The sequence below is a fragment of the Trachurus japonicus genome, chromosome 24 (assembly GCF_045865225.1).
Source record: "Trachurus japonicus isolate A0001 chromosome 24, Traja_1.0".
NCBI classification, from domain to species: domain Eukaryota; kingdom Metazoa; phylum Chordata; class Actinopteri; order Carangiformes; family Carangidae; genus Trachurus; species Trachurus japonicus.
The window spans coordinates 27,148,652-27,164,469 of NC_140930.1; the positions used below are offsets into that span (position 1 = coordinate 27,148,652).

General features: G+C 41.6%; 1 protein-coding gene across 1 annotated transcript in view; it reads left to right on the forward strand.

Annotated features, from left to right (window-relative positions):
* Positions 1-981: 981 nt before the first annotated feature.
* LOC146962116 (uncharacterized) overlaps positions 982-15,818 on the forward strand; it is a 108,112-nt gene continuing 93,275 nt past the window's right edge. The window contains exon 1 of the mRNA XM_085770901.1: positions 982-1,001. The gene's annotated coding sequence lies outside the window, so the exon portion shown is untranslated. The remainder of the gene's footprint in view (positions 1,002-15,818) is intronic.

Here is a 15,818-nt window from a genome sequence, read left to right on the forward strand (position 1 = left end):
CACTGTATACTGTATATGTATCTGTATATACATCAAATACACTTTTGTTTTGATTTTTACACCTATTCTGTGATTTGTGGTTGCTCAGGAAGTTCCTAGGCTTCCTCTCCTTCTCAAACACACACAGCTCCTTTCTGTACAAAGTACCACACTCCCTACGGATCATACTTTATGAATGGCTCTACTGTTCTTCCCTTATCTTTTTGTTCCTCCAGCTCCTCATCCTCCTCCTCCTCCTCCTGACCAGGAAGTGAACTGAGATAGACTATCATCATAGATTGGCGCCTACTACTCTCCTGCATACAGTACATTTGCACAGAGACAGAGAGAAAACATTCAGACATATATGTGCTTTTTCTACATCTCGCCAGAGACACTCTTCTGCACAATTTAAAACACCCACACTCTGTTTATTTCTCTATGTCTCTCACCGTCTCTCTCTCGCTCTCTCTCTCTCTCTCTGTCTCTTCGGCTGGTTCAGGCCATTTGTTCCACTGTGTCCTCCAGCTCAGTCGCCCTCTGAAGCATTGTCTGCCATTTGGCACAGAGAACAGTCATGTTAAAGAGCAAGTTAAACTGAGGTCAAGTGAATAATCTAAGCTCGTAAATATAATTAAGATAAAAAATTCAGTCAGTAAAGTTGCTGACGTGGTATATCTACAAAGCCACAGCTGCAGTGTGATGGGAGTTCATTTGACGATTGGCTAGAGAGGAGGGTTTTGGTTGAAATGTCATACAGTAATGGAGACTGTGACACTAGAGCGCAGGTATCTGCTTTCATTCATTAGCATAACGATACCACAGTCAAGTCTAACACAACAGCTCAGTTGTATTATTTTTGCCGCTTGGTTATCTTGGCACTGTGGCAGTGCAGTGACTTTAGCCTCTGTGAGTGTGTGAGTGTGTGTGAGTGCCAGTGTGTGTATGTGTTTGTGGTGTTATTCCAGGTGTTTTGTCGGGAATAGTGTATGAACATCAGCTGGAGACCGGAGAGAGGAGAGGTAACATCCTTCATCACCACACATGGTGTTTGCCTCTGTGTGTGTGAGTGTGTGTGTGTGTGTGTGAGTGAGTGAGAGAGAGAGAGAGAGAGAGACGGCATATAGAGAGATAAAGGGAGTGTGTTGGCTGAGGAAGTGAGGGCGGATTTTCTAAGATCCATAGACACCCAAAGATGCTTTGATATATTATATGGAGAAGCAGAGGGGGACAGGAGCCAGACCCGGCAGCAGTGTGTGTGTGGTGGTGGTGGTGGTACAAGTGTGTAAACACTCGGCTGTACCCTGCCGAGCTGTCCAGCTAAGGCACTGTGCCAGGAGGTACCCGGCTACAACCACACTGAGCTGCAGGAAATCCTCTGATCTTAGGGTTTGTGTGTGTGTGCACGTCTGTCAACATCCCATACCATCATAGTGTGCACCTCTCCAGCACTTGGTGGCAGCAGTCAAAGATTCAACTGAAGCTTGTACCTAATTGTTTTGCTTTAGATATAAGGAAACCTAATAAAAAAACCTGTAACAACACAAATGAATACAGGTCAGTTACTGTCAGTCACTGGTCTACCACTTAGTTCTGAAGACATGTTGATGGACCACATCAGTTTAAAATCTGTTAACAGTTGTTCTGAACAGCCACACTTGAAAGTAGGGTGAAAGTTTACACTTGTCCACATTACAACAGTTTGACAAGCAATCCTTTTGAAAAAGTTATAATCTTAGTTAATACTGATGGCTTTCAGTGAAATCCATATCCATTTTCAACAAGTCCAAAACAGCAGCAGGTTAAATGTTTAGTCAAGTTATGTTTGGATAAAGAGATGACAGAGACTATAGCTTGGAACAGTGACATGAGTTTAATGTACAACACAATGTGTTGCACTGCAAACGTTTAGAGGGAGCTGTAGCTGTTTTTATGAATGGTTTAGATCCATTAGAATAAATGGTTTAAATAGCTAGGATCAAACAGGGTACAAATTCTGATATCAAGTGTTTTGACTCAGCATTGATTCATGGAAAACAAAGAAATTCATTCATTTTTTTAGATAGAGCAAATGTCAGAAACTCCCAAAGAGGAATTGCACTGTCACAGATACTAGTTAAGAAGTGGTAAAACAGAGGAGATGTGTTATTCTGTACCAATACAATCATTTTTCACATTTCCGATCAAGCTAAAACACTGACCTGTTTGGAATACACAAAGTACATTTTCACTCTTGTAAATTGTTAAATGACACATGTTGAGCAACAGGGAAAACAGATATTGAAATAGGCTGATAAGGTGTTGTACCACCATCACCGAATGTAACAGCCAATGCACAGGTGCCTTAAAGACACAGTATGTAATTTCAGCTGCTAGGGGTCTCATAATGAAAACAATACCAAAGGATGTATTTAAATGATGTCATTGCTGTTTTCACCATCACAGCCCATTAAAATCTATCTCATTTGATTGAAATAATGCTCACGGATAAGGACATGTATTAAAATACCCCCCCCCCCCCACACACACACACACACCCCACCCTCGACCAGGTCAGTTTATTCACCTGTTCATTTGCCTTTTTGGGTTGTGCTTTAATGGCAAAATATGCAGATAATGGCTGGTTGTGTGGTCTGCTGACTTCTTCTTGAACTTTAGATCTGCACTGTGTTTACCATGGGGTTCACCTGTCAAGGGGAAGTGATGTAACTGACAGGTGACCCAATGGGCATGGTGTGTTATTGTGATAGATAGATTTCTCTAGATTTGAAAATGTAAGAATATCAGTGTTTCCCCCAGAAAATTTGTTAGTTAAGGTGGTGTCTGACCTGTCGACGGGGGCGCTTCTCTGGTGTGTATGTGTGAGAGGATGCGGCCATCGTCCGACGGGGGGGGGGGCGGCGGCGGCGGCGAATATCGCTACATTTTTTTTTTTTTAAGACATTAGTTTAGGCGGCAGCTCCTTGTTGTTAAGGCGGCCGCCTTAACAGGAAAGCGCTGCGGGAAACCCTGAATATGTAATGTGTGTGATAACTTGGCTCTCATTGTTACACGATTCAATGCGGTAAAGTTGCATATTATAACTGTAAAGCAAACCACTGTGCAAAATCATCAGAATATCAGATACTCAGCTGCAATACAGTAGTGCAGCATTAAAAACTGCAGCTTGCTCTTTCAACATATTCTATAGTTGTAGTTGATGTGAATTGTTGTGCAACCACATCATAACACGCTAAACAAACTGAGGTCAAATTGTGTGAAGACGAATCATTCACAGCGCTAATGCTAATAGATCTGCATCTGCCCTCCATATTCAGTGTGTAGCATTCATGCTTGTCGTGTCCAGCTTTCATTTTGACGGACAGATGGGTGCAGTCTGGAGATCCCCGATGGTTGGATTGTGACTGGAGTTTTATGTAATGTGTGACCTTGTTTGTGCCACATCATAACTTAAGAGCCTCCAGTAAACAACTGCAGTAAAAACTGTTAAAATTTGAACAGTGAAGAGATCAGTCGCGTAGCGTGCCCCCGGCTTCAGAGGCACACCCATATGTTACGCGTGTGTAGTATACGTGGCTAAGGGTGTGTCATGGTCCACTGCACACACAAAATCGCCACAGTCAACAAGTCGAGCTTCAGACGGAGTGGGTTTGAGGGATAAAAAAAAGGTCATTACAAAGGGAGTGGAAAAGAAAGTTCATTTTCAATTGCAACCAGCAAAAAGAGTAGATTAAAAAGGTGGATATACTGTAATATCATATATGTACTGTAGCATATGGAGGTAGGACGAGGGTAAATGCTCTGTGGCAACAGCCAGAATTCTTTTATCTGACCGAAAAAAACAACAAAAAAAAACATAATTTAAGATTTGGTTCTAAGTCATTTCCATGATTTGGAGACAGACCATCAGTCAAGCTCAAGAGTGAAACAATAAAAACTTATTTCATCTACTTTTCCTACTGTAACCCATGGGTTTACATAAGTATATCAGCCTTCCTATATGATTATCAGTTCAAAAAGACGTGTCTTGATTGAATGTGACTGCAATTAGATGCGAAACTCTTACTTGTTCTTATGATCTATTTCACATCAAATGATTAGATGATGATTATATAAATAACAGCAGATGTTTTACAATCCATAAATGTAGCACACATAGTTCTTATAAAATGGTGGTGAGAGAATAAAACCATCTGCTCTTTTGCAAATGAGTTTAAATGGAAACGAGCGTGACAAACGACCATGTCTTCTATGTGCCAGTGCAGCGTGCTGTAGGTACCAGGCCAGTGTGGCTGGCTGCCCTTTGGCCTCTAACCTGGCAGTCAGGGAAGTGACGCTATTTGCTGCTCCTTCCTGAGCTTCTGGTGACCTTCCAGGACCTCAGTCACCACCACACATGGAGGGCCAACGATGTCATCTGAAAAAACCCTGCATTTGTCGTTGTGTGCTTCAGAGGAATGACAATGTCCGGAATGACTAAACTTTTAAGCAACTTAGTACACAACTTAAAGGGATAGTTCAACATTTTGGCAAATTGGCCCATTGCCATAATCCCTATAGTCATAGCAGTAGGTTCGTTACCTTTATTTGTCGGTGCAAGCTATTTTTAGAACAGTGGAGCAGAGCCGCGAGCTGCTCAGAGCTACACTACTGGACACTAATGGGATTTCTTGGTTTCCCACATCAAAGTCATCAAATACACAATCCAACAACTCCAAAACCCTCTTGTTGTTGTGACCTGCACATTCACCACGCTATGAGATAATAACAGAACCTTACGAGGCAGTTTTCCGGCAAGCGGTCTCTGCATTTGCTTCGAAAACAACTTTGTCTTGTAATGTTCCGTTGTTATCTCATAGTGTGGTGAATGTGCAGGTCACAACTTGTCCACAAGAGCATTTTGGAGTTTTTGGATTGTGTATTTGATGAATTTGAGAAGGGAAACCAAGAAATCCCATGAGCCTCCGTAGCGTAGCTCTGAGCAGCTCGCGGCTCTGCTCCGCCGTTCTAAAAATAGCTAGTGCCGACAAATAAAGGTAACGAACCTACTGCTATGACTATAGGGATGATGGCAATGGGCCAATTTGCCAAAATGTTGAACTATCCCTTTAAATCTTGAAACGCTGCCAGTTCACCACCCTCACCATCGCAGAGCCACCTTGATAAAGGTGCTGTTTGGGCTAATGCAATAATTCAAACTGTGATGTGTTATACATCTAGCCTCCGAGATCACACACTGATTCCTGACCTTAACACTGAGCCTTTGAACCATGTGGAGACACACACACACACACACACACACACACACACACTGGCAGCAGGCTGAAGTTTTGCAGAGGATATAGAGAGTGCTGAATCTCGCTGTGACTCCAGGAAACCCTGCACTCACTTCCACCTTCAGTAGGATGAAAGGAGTTCAGGGAGCTAGAGTTCCACTCCCTACAGCGTGTGAGTGTGTGTGTGAGTGTGTGGGAGTGTAACACAGCTTTGGAGCCCCTATCTCCTGTCTTTGCGGTTCCAGCATAAGCACATTACAAATTCACACATCCCCCTACCAACACCCCTATACTCCTAACCTCTATCACTCCACATCTGATACAATCACAACATGGCTACAAAGAAGCTGCCAGGCAGGGGGTACTGGTGTCTGAGTGTGTGAGTCCGTGTGTGTTTGCGTGTGTGTGTGTGTCCAGCTCTATTCATGAGGCAGGATGCGGGTTTTTGGCGCTTGCAGTAAAATGGTGAGAAATTCCCTCAACCTCAAAGACTCTTGTAGACATCAGTGGCCCCCATTTTCCTTCATCTTTCTATTTTAGGCTATTTTAAACTCAGAAACCCTCAAACGGGGGGAAAGGGTATTTGATTATTACAATCTGCTTTTATTTTCCTTCCCCTCCTCTTCCCCTTTTCCAAGCAAAGGCCCCTTAAAGGGCAAATAGCCATACTTTCAGAATTTGTTCTCAGTTTTATTAACATAAAAGAAACACGGTTTAGACTTCATATTCTATATGCAGGTATACACGTGACATGTCATGTGTACAGTATGAAGCATGTTAAGTTTAGACGGAACATTGAATAAAATAGTTTTGTTCAGATTAGAAAAGATACACATTAACAGGCATTGATATTGTAATGACTCTTAGATAAAAGTTTAAGAAATTTTACAGAAGTTTACGTTAAACGGTAATGAATGTATAGGACTCTCATGCATTGTACAGTAGAGAGCCACACTGATAAGCTAGTTGGGCCAGTGTATCAGCAGATATTCTCTTTTTGGAGCTACATTGGTATCAGAGCATATGTCGGCCAATATGTGACAAGAGAATGCTTTACGCTGTAGAAATAGCAATGTTAGGTGTGAGGTAAATTAGAAACCGCATCCCCTTTGAATTATGTTAATAAATTCTGACTGTTAATTTAGTTTTTTGATAATAATCCCACAAAATATTTTTAAAAGTACTGCATTTCACTGTGTATGTATTTGACAGCACTTTACATCTGCACAACACACTGAGCCTGCAAAATATGTGTCAGTAACAAACATAATGTTGGTGTAAACAAATCAAAACTTGCATGTTGCTAAACTACCGTACCACATCCTGCTCTAAATTATTTACCAGAAATACTGGCCAATACTGCACTGCACACAAATATCCCCTTTTCTTTGTCTTTTAGCACTTACTGGAATTTTTATGGTGAAAACGAACAACAACAAAAACGACTAAATGTACAAGTTTCTCTCATTTCCACCCGTCCAATACGCTCTCTTTGAAACATTTTCTTGATATGTGCTTTCATGTGTATTTAAAGTCAAGTTCGATACCACAAAATAAATTGAAGTCTAAAATCAACATTGGAGTAGTGAACACCAATGGCAAGACCGCAAACACAGTTAACACCTCTTTCTTCATTTTTTAGTTTCCTGTAACTTAAAAAAAAAAAAAATACACTTTGCCTTTTGATTGCCAGTCATACTGTTACACATAAAATACTCACATGCCCACAGAGGCCTGATTGACACACAGTTCACATATTAACACAGAGGTATGCACACCCACCAGTTCACACCCACCCACAGACCCACATGTCCACAAACCCACCCACCCACACACCTATGCGCAGTGTCTGTCATTGTGCGAGATTGACACACACTAAAGTTTTACAGGTGCGCTGAAGCGGATAATTAGCCTGTTAGCTGTGACTAATGAAATCTCCACTGCTGTGCCCTCAACTGCTGCCGGGGCAGAGGCCACTTTCCTGTTTGGATAGGCAACGCTTTAAAGCAGAGCGGAGGGGAGCCGGGAGCCTATGTGTGGGTGTGTTCTTTGTGTATGTGTGAGAGAAAGCTAGACGTGTGTATGTGTGTGTTCAGGCAGAATATCGGATGAAAGGAGGGAAAGCGAGCAAAAGTCAATTGAACGAGAGCAAAGAGAGCACAGGTGGACATTTCTCTCTAGGGCATCAAGATGGAAATACTGTTTTTACTGCAAGTGCACTCTTTCAGTAAAAACACAGAAGTTAAGGCACAAACTTCAGACTTTTCGGGGATTGAAAAAAAAAAAGGTTTTTAATGAAAGCAAAATACATGAAGTCAATTGTACTTTATAATTTTATTATCATTTAAAACAAAATGATAAGACACACATGTCAGTGTTGCAAATATCTAACAGTTTTACACCTAGTTTAGTGTCATCTACATGTTTGTGCAACTAGGAGAGAACAGGGGATACAAAACATATCATGTAGCTATAATCATTATACGGGCCATAGTCTTATAAGGCAAGTTTCAGAATATTTTTTCAAAAAATATTTTTTTTGTTGATATTACATGACTGATAAACATACCACACCTCTGTTCAAATGATTCTTGTTATTTAGCCGTAATAGATTCATACCTCTTATCAGTGGGGTCGTGTCATCAGAGCTTGCGATATGACGTTAACAAAAATGGAAGAAATGAGAAAAGAGCTTGGAAAATAATGAAACAAAAGCTTTACACTGTACTGAGCAAAGTCAGAGAGGTGGTAGGTAGTGAAGACAACATGGTGTTGACTCCTCCTGTACAAAAGGCTGTGACTGTCACCACAGGCTGCGTGGTCAGACTGCTGGGGGCGCGTTGTGTGAATTCTTTGTCTGTTACCATCCTGTTGCCTTGCACTCACTTGTGTCACTTAAATAGAGTAAGTGGTCAACAAGTAGAGAGAGAGAGCAGCCCCCCAAGGAGCTGATGAGGGGCTACATACAGCTCACCTCTAACCCTCATGCCACTTCAGGAGTTGGAATGTGCAGACACACACACACACACACACACACACACACACACACACACACACACACAGGGTGCTCCCTTTTGCCTTATGACCAACTGCTGACAGTGGTAATCGCTGCCGTTGCGGGTGTGACGATGACAGCTGATTGATGATTGGCTGAAGGAGCAGTCAGCAGCATGTCAGTGGGGCCTAACCCTGACCTGTGAACTCTGACCTTTGACTCAGGACAGTGGCATGTCATAAGGAGATAACCATGCTATACATGAGACCTTCAAGTGTCAGTAGCTCCATCTTATTTTTGTCAGAGGCAATAAACAGTCTGAAGAGTTTCAAAAGGAACAGAACCATTAACAGCTCAACCTGTTGAGAGCCTGTCCTCACTTTGAACTACAGACACTATGAATGCACGTAACCTGTGATGGTGCCTGAGTTAGTGTGTGCATGTGTGGTATAATGTGCTTTTAGTTCCTTTTTTGAACGGAGCTTCAGTTTGCTTTTGTCTTTTCTCACATCTCCCTTTTGCCTTACGAGCAACTGAGAGTGACAGGAGGCTCTCATGCTGCTTATCTGGTGTATGTGGGGTGACGCTGCAGTGTGGGGGGCTGTACCACTCTCTAGGTGGTACTAAGTGTTAAAGGCCAGTGTCCAAATGAATGTAATGATCTGGCAAGATGTTGGCTCAGACATGGCTCATTTTGTGTGTGTGTGTGTGTGTGTGTGTGTGTGTGTGTGTGTGTGTGTGTGTGTGTGTGTGTGTGTGTGTGTGTGTGTGTGTGTGTGTGTGTGTGTGTGTGTGTGTGTGTGTGTGTGTGTGTGTGTGTGTGTGTGTGTGTGTGTGTCACAGCCACAGAGAGGGACACTCTGCTTCCTCTGAAATGTTAAAAAATACATGCTCAAATATGACCTGTTGTGTTTACATTTTATTGACTTAAAATGCATTAGAATGCATTCAACTCTAAGACGAGTTCATTCGGCTACTTATCACAGGTCGTCTGACGTGATTTTCTTCTCATACATTTCCATAGTGTCGCATTAAACTGGGCGCATAGATTAATGGACAAATTTTTTGATAAGCCAAAAAATGTATGGAGCTAGAACAGTCTCATAATGAACGGAATGAATTAAATGTATTTGTATTTCAAGTCACATATAGAGAGATATATCAAGTCACATATAGAGAGATATATATATAAAGATATATATATATCTCTCTATATGTGATATATATATATATATATATATATATATATATATATATATATATCCCCAAATACATTTGTGAATCTTTTTTTGTGCATTTATTAATTTCTGTGTGCATTTATTCATTATGAGACTGAGACTAGCTCCATAAAAATGAGCTTCCTCTCTTTGAAAGACCACCAGACCACTGGTGTGTCACTGTCAGTGACGGTTGTGACTTCTGCTTTAGTCATCAGCACCGACACCTCTGTGACAGTCCTGAACAACTTTGTGCACAACTTCTACTCCTATGTGTATATTCTCCATAAAATACACTCACACACCTATACTGATGTGTAGATACATTTTGGTCATTGGAGTGAGCTTTGTGTGTTCACCGATAAAACTTGAAGCATCTTTTTTCCTGTATGGAGCTCTGAGGGGACAGACAGCTGAGGGATTCACTTCTTAGGCCTCACACTGCCCACACTGAAAACTCTCTGTTGTCACGAACTCATATCTGCAGTGGAGAGTTGGCTCCACATTTTTCATTTTAAAAATGAAAATAAACACTATTTTGTTCTGTTTTATACATACTGTAAGAGAATAGTGTGTGACCTATGGATGAAGGAATGGAGAGAGAGACTGAAGAACAAAGGAGAAAACCAAAGAGAGGCAGCGATGATGATGATGATGGGGCTTTACGATGTAAAAGTTCTGATGGGAATTTCAGCTGCTGGACCAAAGGAACAAAGCAGATGTATGTGTGTGCGTGTCTGTGCGTGTCTGTGTGTGTGTGTGTGTGTGTGTGTGTGTATGAGAGAGACTTTTCTGCTCTCTTTTTGCTGCTCTCCCTCTGAGGAACAGTAATTGTGATCCATGCTCTGTTAAAATCTACATCCCATTGGGACCAGCATGAAGACATCACACACACAGACATACACACTCGACTGCTTGGTCTTTGCTGCAGTGGACCAATGAAGACATCACACACATGGACAAGTGCTGTCACTTTACCTGGCCTTACACTGAGTCCACTCTGCTCTTACAAATCTGGATGACTCGCTTCCTTTCCTACTTCCATCCTCCTCTCCCTACAGCAGAGGCTCTCTCTTTTGTCTCTAAGGGTCTGTAGTACTGAGCCTGGCCTCAGGGGGGAGCCCTTTCTCAGATTGAACTGATGGGAGGTGAAGCTGCTACACAAACTTGGCCTTATTTTTGTATTCTGTGTGGTCTGTTAATAATTGGACTGAGAAAGTAATTATGGAAAAATTAAAAGATATATTTTTCAAGTGGGATTCAGCAGTTGCTCCTATGGGTTGGTAAGTTGTCTAATTAAATAAACTATGTAAAACCCACAGGACACTGAAAAATGCACTGACACAAAGCTGAAAGCTGTAGCAGCTCATAAAAGTTGACATTTTGCAGATACGTGATTTTCACGGGGTGAAAACAACGTGATAGTTAGACAAAAGTTGCAATTGTTTCTTTTATTCTGTTACATCAAACTGTCTGTTTTATTTGCTTGTATGGACTTAATAGTGCCACTGGTGGCCTGGGGTTTTAGCCACTGACAGTGGAATAGCATTGTCCCCTATTGAAGTGCAGCTAAGGACCTTTGTGACATGTCGTCCCCATTTCTCTGCCCTACACTGACTGTACATGTAACATAGCCTAAAATAGACAAATTACTTAAAGTTGTTTTTATTGTGCGCAAAAATATCATTACAGTAGAGCAGGGTTAAATGCAACTGTGTAATTTCCATATTTATCTTTCCAGTGTAAGCTGTTAAAAACTCCAGGCAGCATCTTGGGTGTGAACGCCTACAGTCAAGTCAAGCTTGTCCCAGATTCGTCCTGCTATGTTTATAAAGATTTCTCCCATTTTTGCTTAATTTTGCACTTAAATAAACCAAGGTGGTGATTCGTAGACTTGATGACTGCTAAATGTGGTTTTATGTTTTAGTTATGAAAAGCGTAGTAAAAAGCCAAGCTATTTAAGGCCAATCTCAATTCTGTCTGTTAATTAAATTCAACAGAGAGTCAACTTCCTTTGAAGAAAGGCTGTTAAAATGTTTGGGATATTTCCTCCGCATTTGCTTTCAAAAATAACCAAACCCCGAGACCACAGTCGACATAAAGTTTCACCCTGGAGAAACATGAAAACTTTTTGAAGAGATGTGGAAGGAAACAATCAAGATATATCTGAAACCCAATAGGGCAAAGACACACACACACATACTAACGCACACACACACGCATATAGTCATTGCTTGGCAGGGTAGCGAGGCCAGTGCCATGAATTGCATTTCATGTTTTATGCTCATGTATGCAGGGTAACCATGAGGAGAGAAAATAAACCAAGAGCTATTTTGATTGTCAGCACATTTCAGCACGTTCCTACCCAGTGAGGAAACGATTAACAGACTCTACATATTATGGATTTTAAGAGGGCAGGAGAATGACTTAATAGTTATTGTTTCATGTGGTTCGGCCAATGTGATGATTTCCACTTTGTAGTTGTGTCGACTTCAAATCTGTTTATTTTGTAGACTTTGTTTCCCAAGAATTAAACAAAATCTGTGTGTGCATTCTTCTGCATGCATCACCACCTTGAGTGAAAGCAAACACATTCCCCAGTCACCCTGCAAAGTTAAAGGTGTAGTTCCACATTTTGTCAAATATAATTACTGACTTTTTTCCAAGAATTGGATGAGGAGATGAATATCATCATATCTGTTTTTGATCTTATACATGTTTTTGTATTTCAAATTGTGTTTTTATTCTACACTGTTTCTGTATTTTAATTGTGTTGTTATAAGCATTTTTGAGCACTTATAAAAGCGCGTTATATTATTATCACTTATATCTGTGTCTTGAGTCTGGAAGCAGAGTCCGGTCAGCCTGGCTCAGTGTACAGACTGGAGGACGGGGGAAACACTTAGCTTGGCTCGATCCAAAGTAAAAGAATAAAACAACCAACACCTCTGAAGCTCAGTAACTTACACATTTGTTTAACCTTTACTGACACAGAAGTGAAAGGTTGTGGAGGACAGTGTATTTACATGATATTTGTTTTGGCCTTTATTAAAAGCTGCCTGACATGGTGGATGAGGCAGGCACAATGGGGGAAAAATGTTCCAGCGCGTGCCTTTACCTAAATTAAAGTTTCTATCTGTAGCAGTTAAACAAACAAGAAAAATGTGTGAATAAGAGAGAAATAGACGTGCTGACAGGCGTTTATTCCACCTTGTGTCAGGGCAATGGCAAGCGGTATTGAGATTGTCGTCAGTCTTCTCATTCTAAAAAGCTTGATTAGAAAACAAGAATAAAACAGTTGCTTTAAGCCAATTTATGAATCTGTTCACAAACTGTTTCACATCGTGTCTGTTTGCTTAGCCTGATATCTGCCCTGACTGTCATTGGCCCGAAGTTTCAATACCATTGACATGGTGTCACTATAGAATGTAAAAAAAAAGAGAAAATTAACAGGTATTAGCAAAACTGTATCACTAGCAACCTACATGATTCTGAATGGGCTGTGTTCACTCTGAAAGCTGGGAAAACCTTACAGTAGTAGTGATGAATGCTGAGGCAGTGATGCTGCTGGGAGACAGCGGTCTCTGTGTGTCATGTCAGTGGGTCTTATTATGGTCAATACCACTGTAATAATGTATGATTAGAGAAAAACTGTCTGGCAGCCTTCAGGTCCTCTGGGCCTTCTGTCCAGCCTTGTGTCACCTTTTGGAACCGAGCTGACCCGATGTGTCGTTTCCCCTCCCTCTGTCCATCCCGGGGGCCTCTGTGTGTGTTTTAATGCTTAAGGACAGGCACTTATAGGTTTATTGAGGGATTGTGGTTTGTGTGTGTGTGTGTGTGAGGGAATGAGAGAAAGTGAGTGTATTTGTGTGTGCCACTTCTGATCAGCTTTGTAATGGAAACACCAGGAGTCAAAAATCAGGAGGTCGGAAAAAACGAATATTCACCTTGAGTTTTATTTTCATGTAATTCGCTGGGATTCTGCTCAAAATACTAATCTGTACGTTGTATTTCGACACTGACACACAGACACACACACACACACACCTGGCAGATGTACTTGTTACAGTTTAATAGCCATGCAAGAGCACTTAACCCTTACATAGTTTGTAGGTTCATGACATCCCTTAACAGTCTCTAATGGAAAGAATGTAAAAGAGTTCTCCATATATTATTACGTTCGGATACATCTCAGCAGATAGAACGGTGGACAGTGCGGCTGATGATGATTCCTGGTCTTCATTCCTTCCATCCCTCTTCTTCCCTTGACTTCCTCTTCAGTAATTCATGGAAGACCGTTCCCTTTTTCTTCCACAACTTAGTGCAGGATCTTATCGGCAGTGACTTTGAGGGAGTGAACAGGCAGTGTGTTGGATGACTGTCTAGCTTGTAGATGCTTGATGGATGCAGTCTGTGTGTTATTGAGCTCTACCTATCAGTTTGATAGGACAGACCCAGGGCCATGCTACCCAAGTGGTGACGTGGCCTTCAAAGGTATTTAATGATAATGTTCAGTTATCTGGTTACTGCGCAGCCCTGCTGTGTTTCAACCGGCTGACACTCTGACCTCAACAACACCGCGGTTTAAAAACTTTTATTCCCGTAGGTGCAGTTGCAAATATTTCAGTCTAGTCAGTCGCTCAGCTTTTTCTCATCAGCGCATCTTAAAGGAGACATATTCTGCCCCCTTTCCACAAATTAAAATAGTTCCCAGGTGTCTCAAAGACATGTCTGTGACATGCTTTGGTCAAAATACACCAATGAGATCAAACATCACCACTCTTTTCATCCTCTCAAAACAGCGCTGTTCAGAACGGCTGTTTCAGTGCCTGTCCCTTTAAATACAAATGAACCATTGCTTGCCCCGCCCCTTCTACCGGTCCCAGGTAGGGGTGGGATTATGCAAATCTGAATCCTAGTTACATCACTGGAAGACAACTGAGGGAACAGCTCGTAAAACCTTGTGGATTTCAACCTAGGGAGCCTGAAAATTACAGATTATTTTGTTAATTCTCACATTTTGGGGGAAGACAAACACCCAAATATATGTTAAAGAGCCTTAAAAAAGTGATATTTCCATAATATGTCTCCTTTAAGTTGTAGGATTGTCCTGTCATTTATTGTTCCTGTATTACTCAACAAAGCCGCAGCACCTTGGTGAATACAGGATCCGAGGCCACACTTTAACATAACAGTAATGTTTCTGATGACGGCAGTGGGGTTAGCAAGAGGTCAGCTGTGATTGGCCAGATGTAGACAGGTTGGTTAGGGTTAGGCTATGGTGACATCTCAATAAAAGAGGAGCGTTACAAGAAATTTGATGATAAAACCAGTCATACATTCACCCACACACTGTCTCACACACAGACAAATGAAGAGAGAGCAGAAATCCCGGACACCTCCCACAGTCTCACAGGGTCCTGGCCTTGTGGAGCTCATCTGATTGGTTCCCCAAATATTTATCAAATGTCTGCCACCCATACAATATTTTCCATTGTCTTGACCGTTGACTCTGCATTGCCTTATCTCTTAGTCACATGAGATCATTTTCAGCAGCAGTTGCAGCTGCAGCTTTTGGCGAAATAAGAAGGTTGGGTTAGTGAGAGCGTTTGCATCTTCTCTTACACTGGAACGACATCGTCGTCTGAGATGGATAAAGACAAGCAGCCTGTACATTAGCACAGAACAGTTTATATTGCTTCATCCATTTTCGCTCTTTTGCTCCAACCATTTTTTACTGAAATAGTAACAAAAGCCTTTGAATTTATAATTTATGTCGACAGAAGTAGCACATTAAAGAGTTTGACCCTCCTCATCAAAAGTTCTGCTCTCTAAAACGGTTGGATGCAACTTCAACCTATGACTATTTTCCTGGCTTCAACCCCACAATCTGTTTGCAATGGGGCAGTGAAAATTGAGCCACTAAAACAGTTGGAAATAGACCTATTGAATGCTGTCAATGACAGTGGTTACTTAAGCTATGGCTCAGCACCCAAAATAAGTCACAGCCCCCCCCCCCTCCCTTTTTTTTTTTTTTTGCTGGTTGGTCTCCATGCGACTGTCGCAGCCAAGGTCTCATTTGGGTCCTGAGCAGAGTGAAACCTTGAAATGGAGCCTTTATATCATCTGAATGTCATTAAATACAGCCAGTAAGTCCTGAAAATGTGTGAGTGGTAGGATATTTGAGTGGAAGTGAAAGGAATGTCACATCATGAGTGTCAGGGAGGCCAGATGAACACCATGTGCTCACTGTTGGTAAAAGTATCAGCCAGAACTGACACACCACAGGTTCTCTCTCTGTATCTGAGTCAGCCAGTATGTGAATGATCTTTTCAGCTGAGCTGGTAAGAA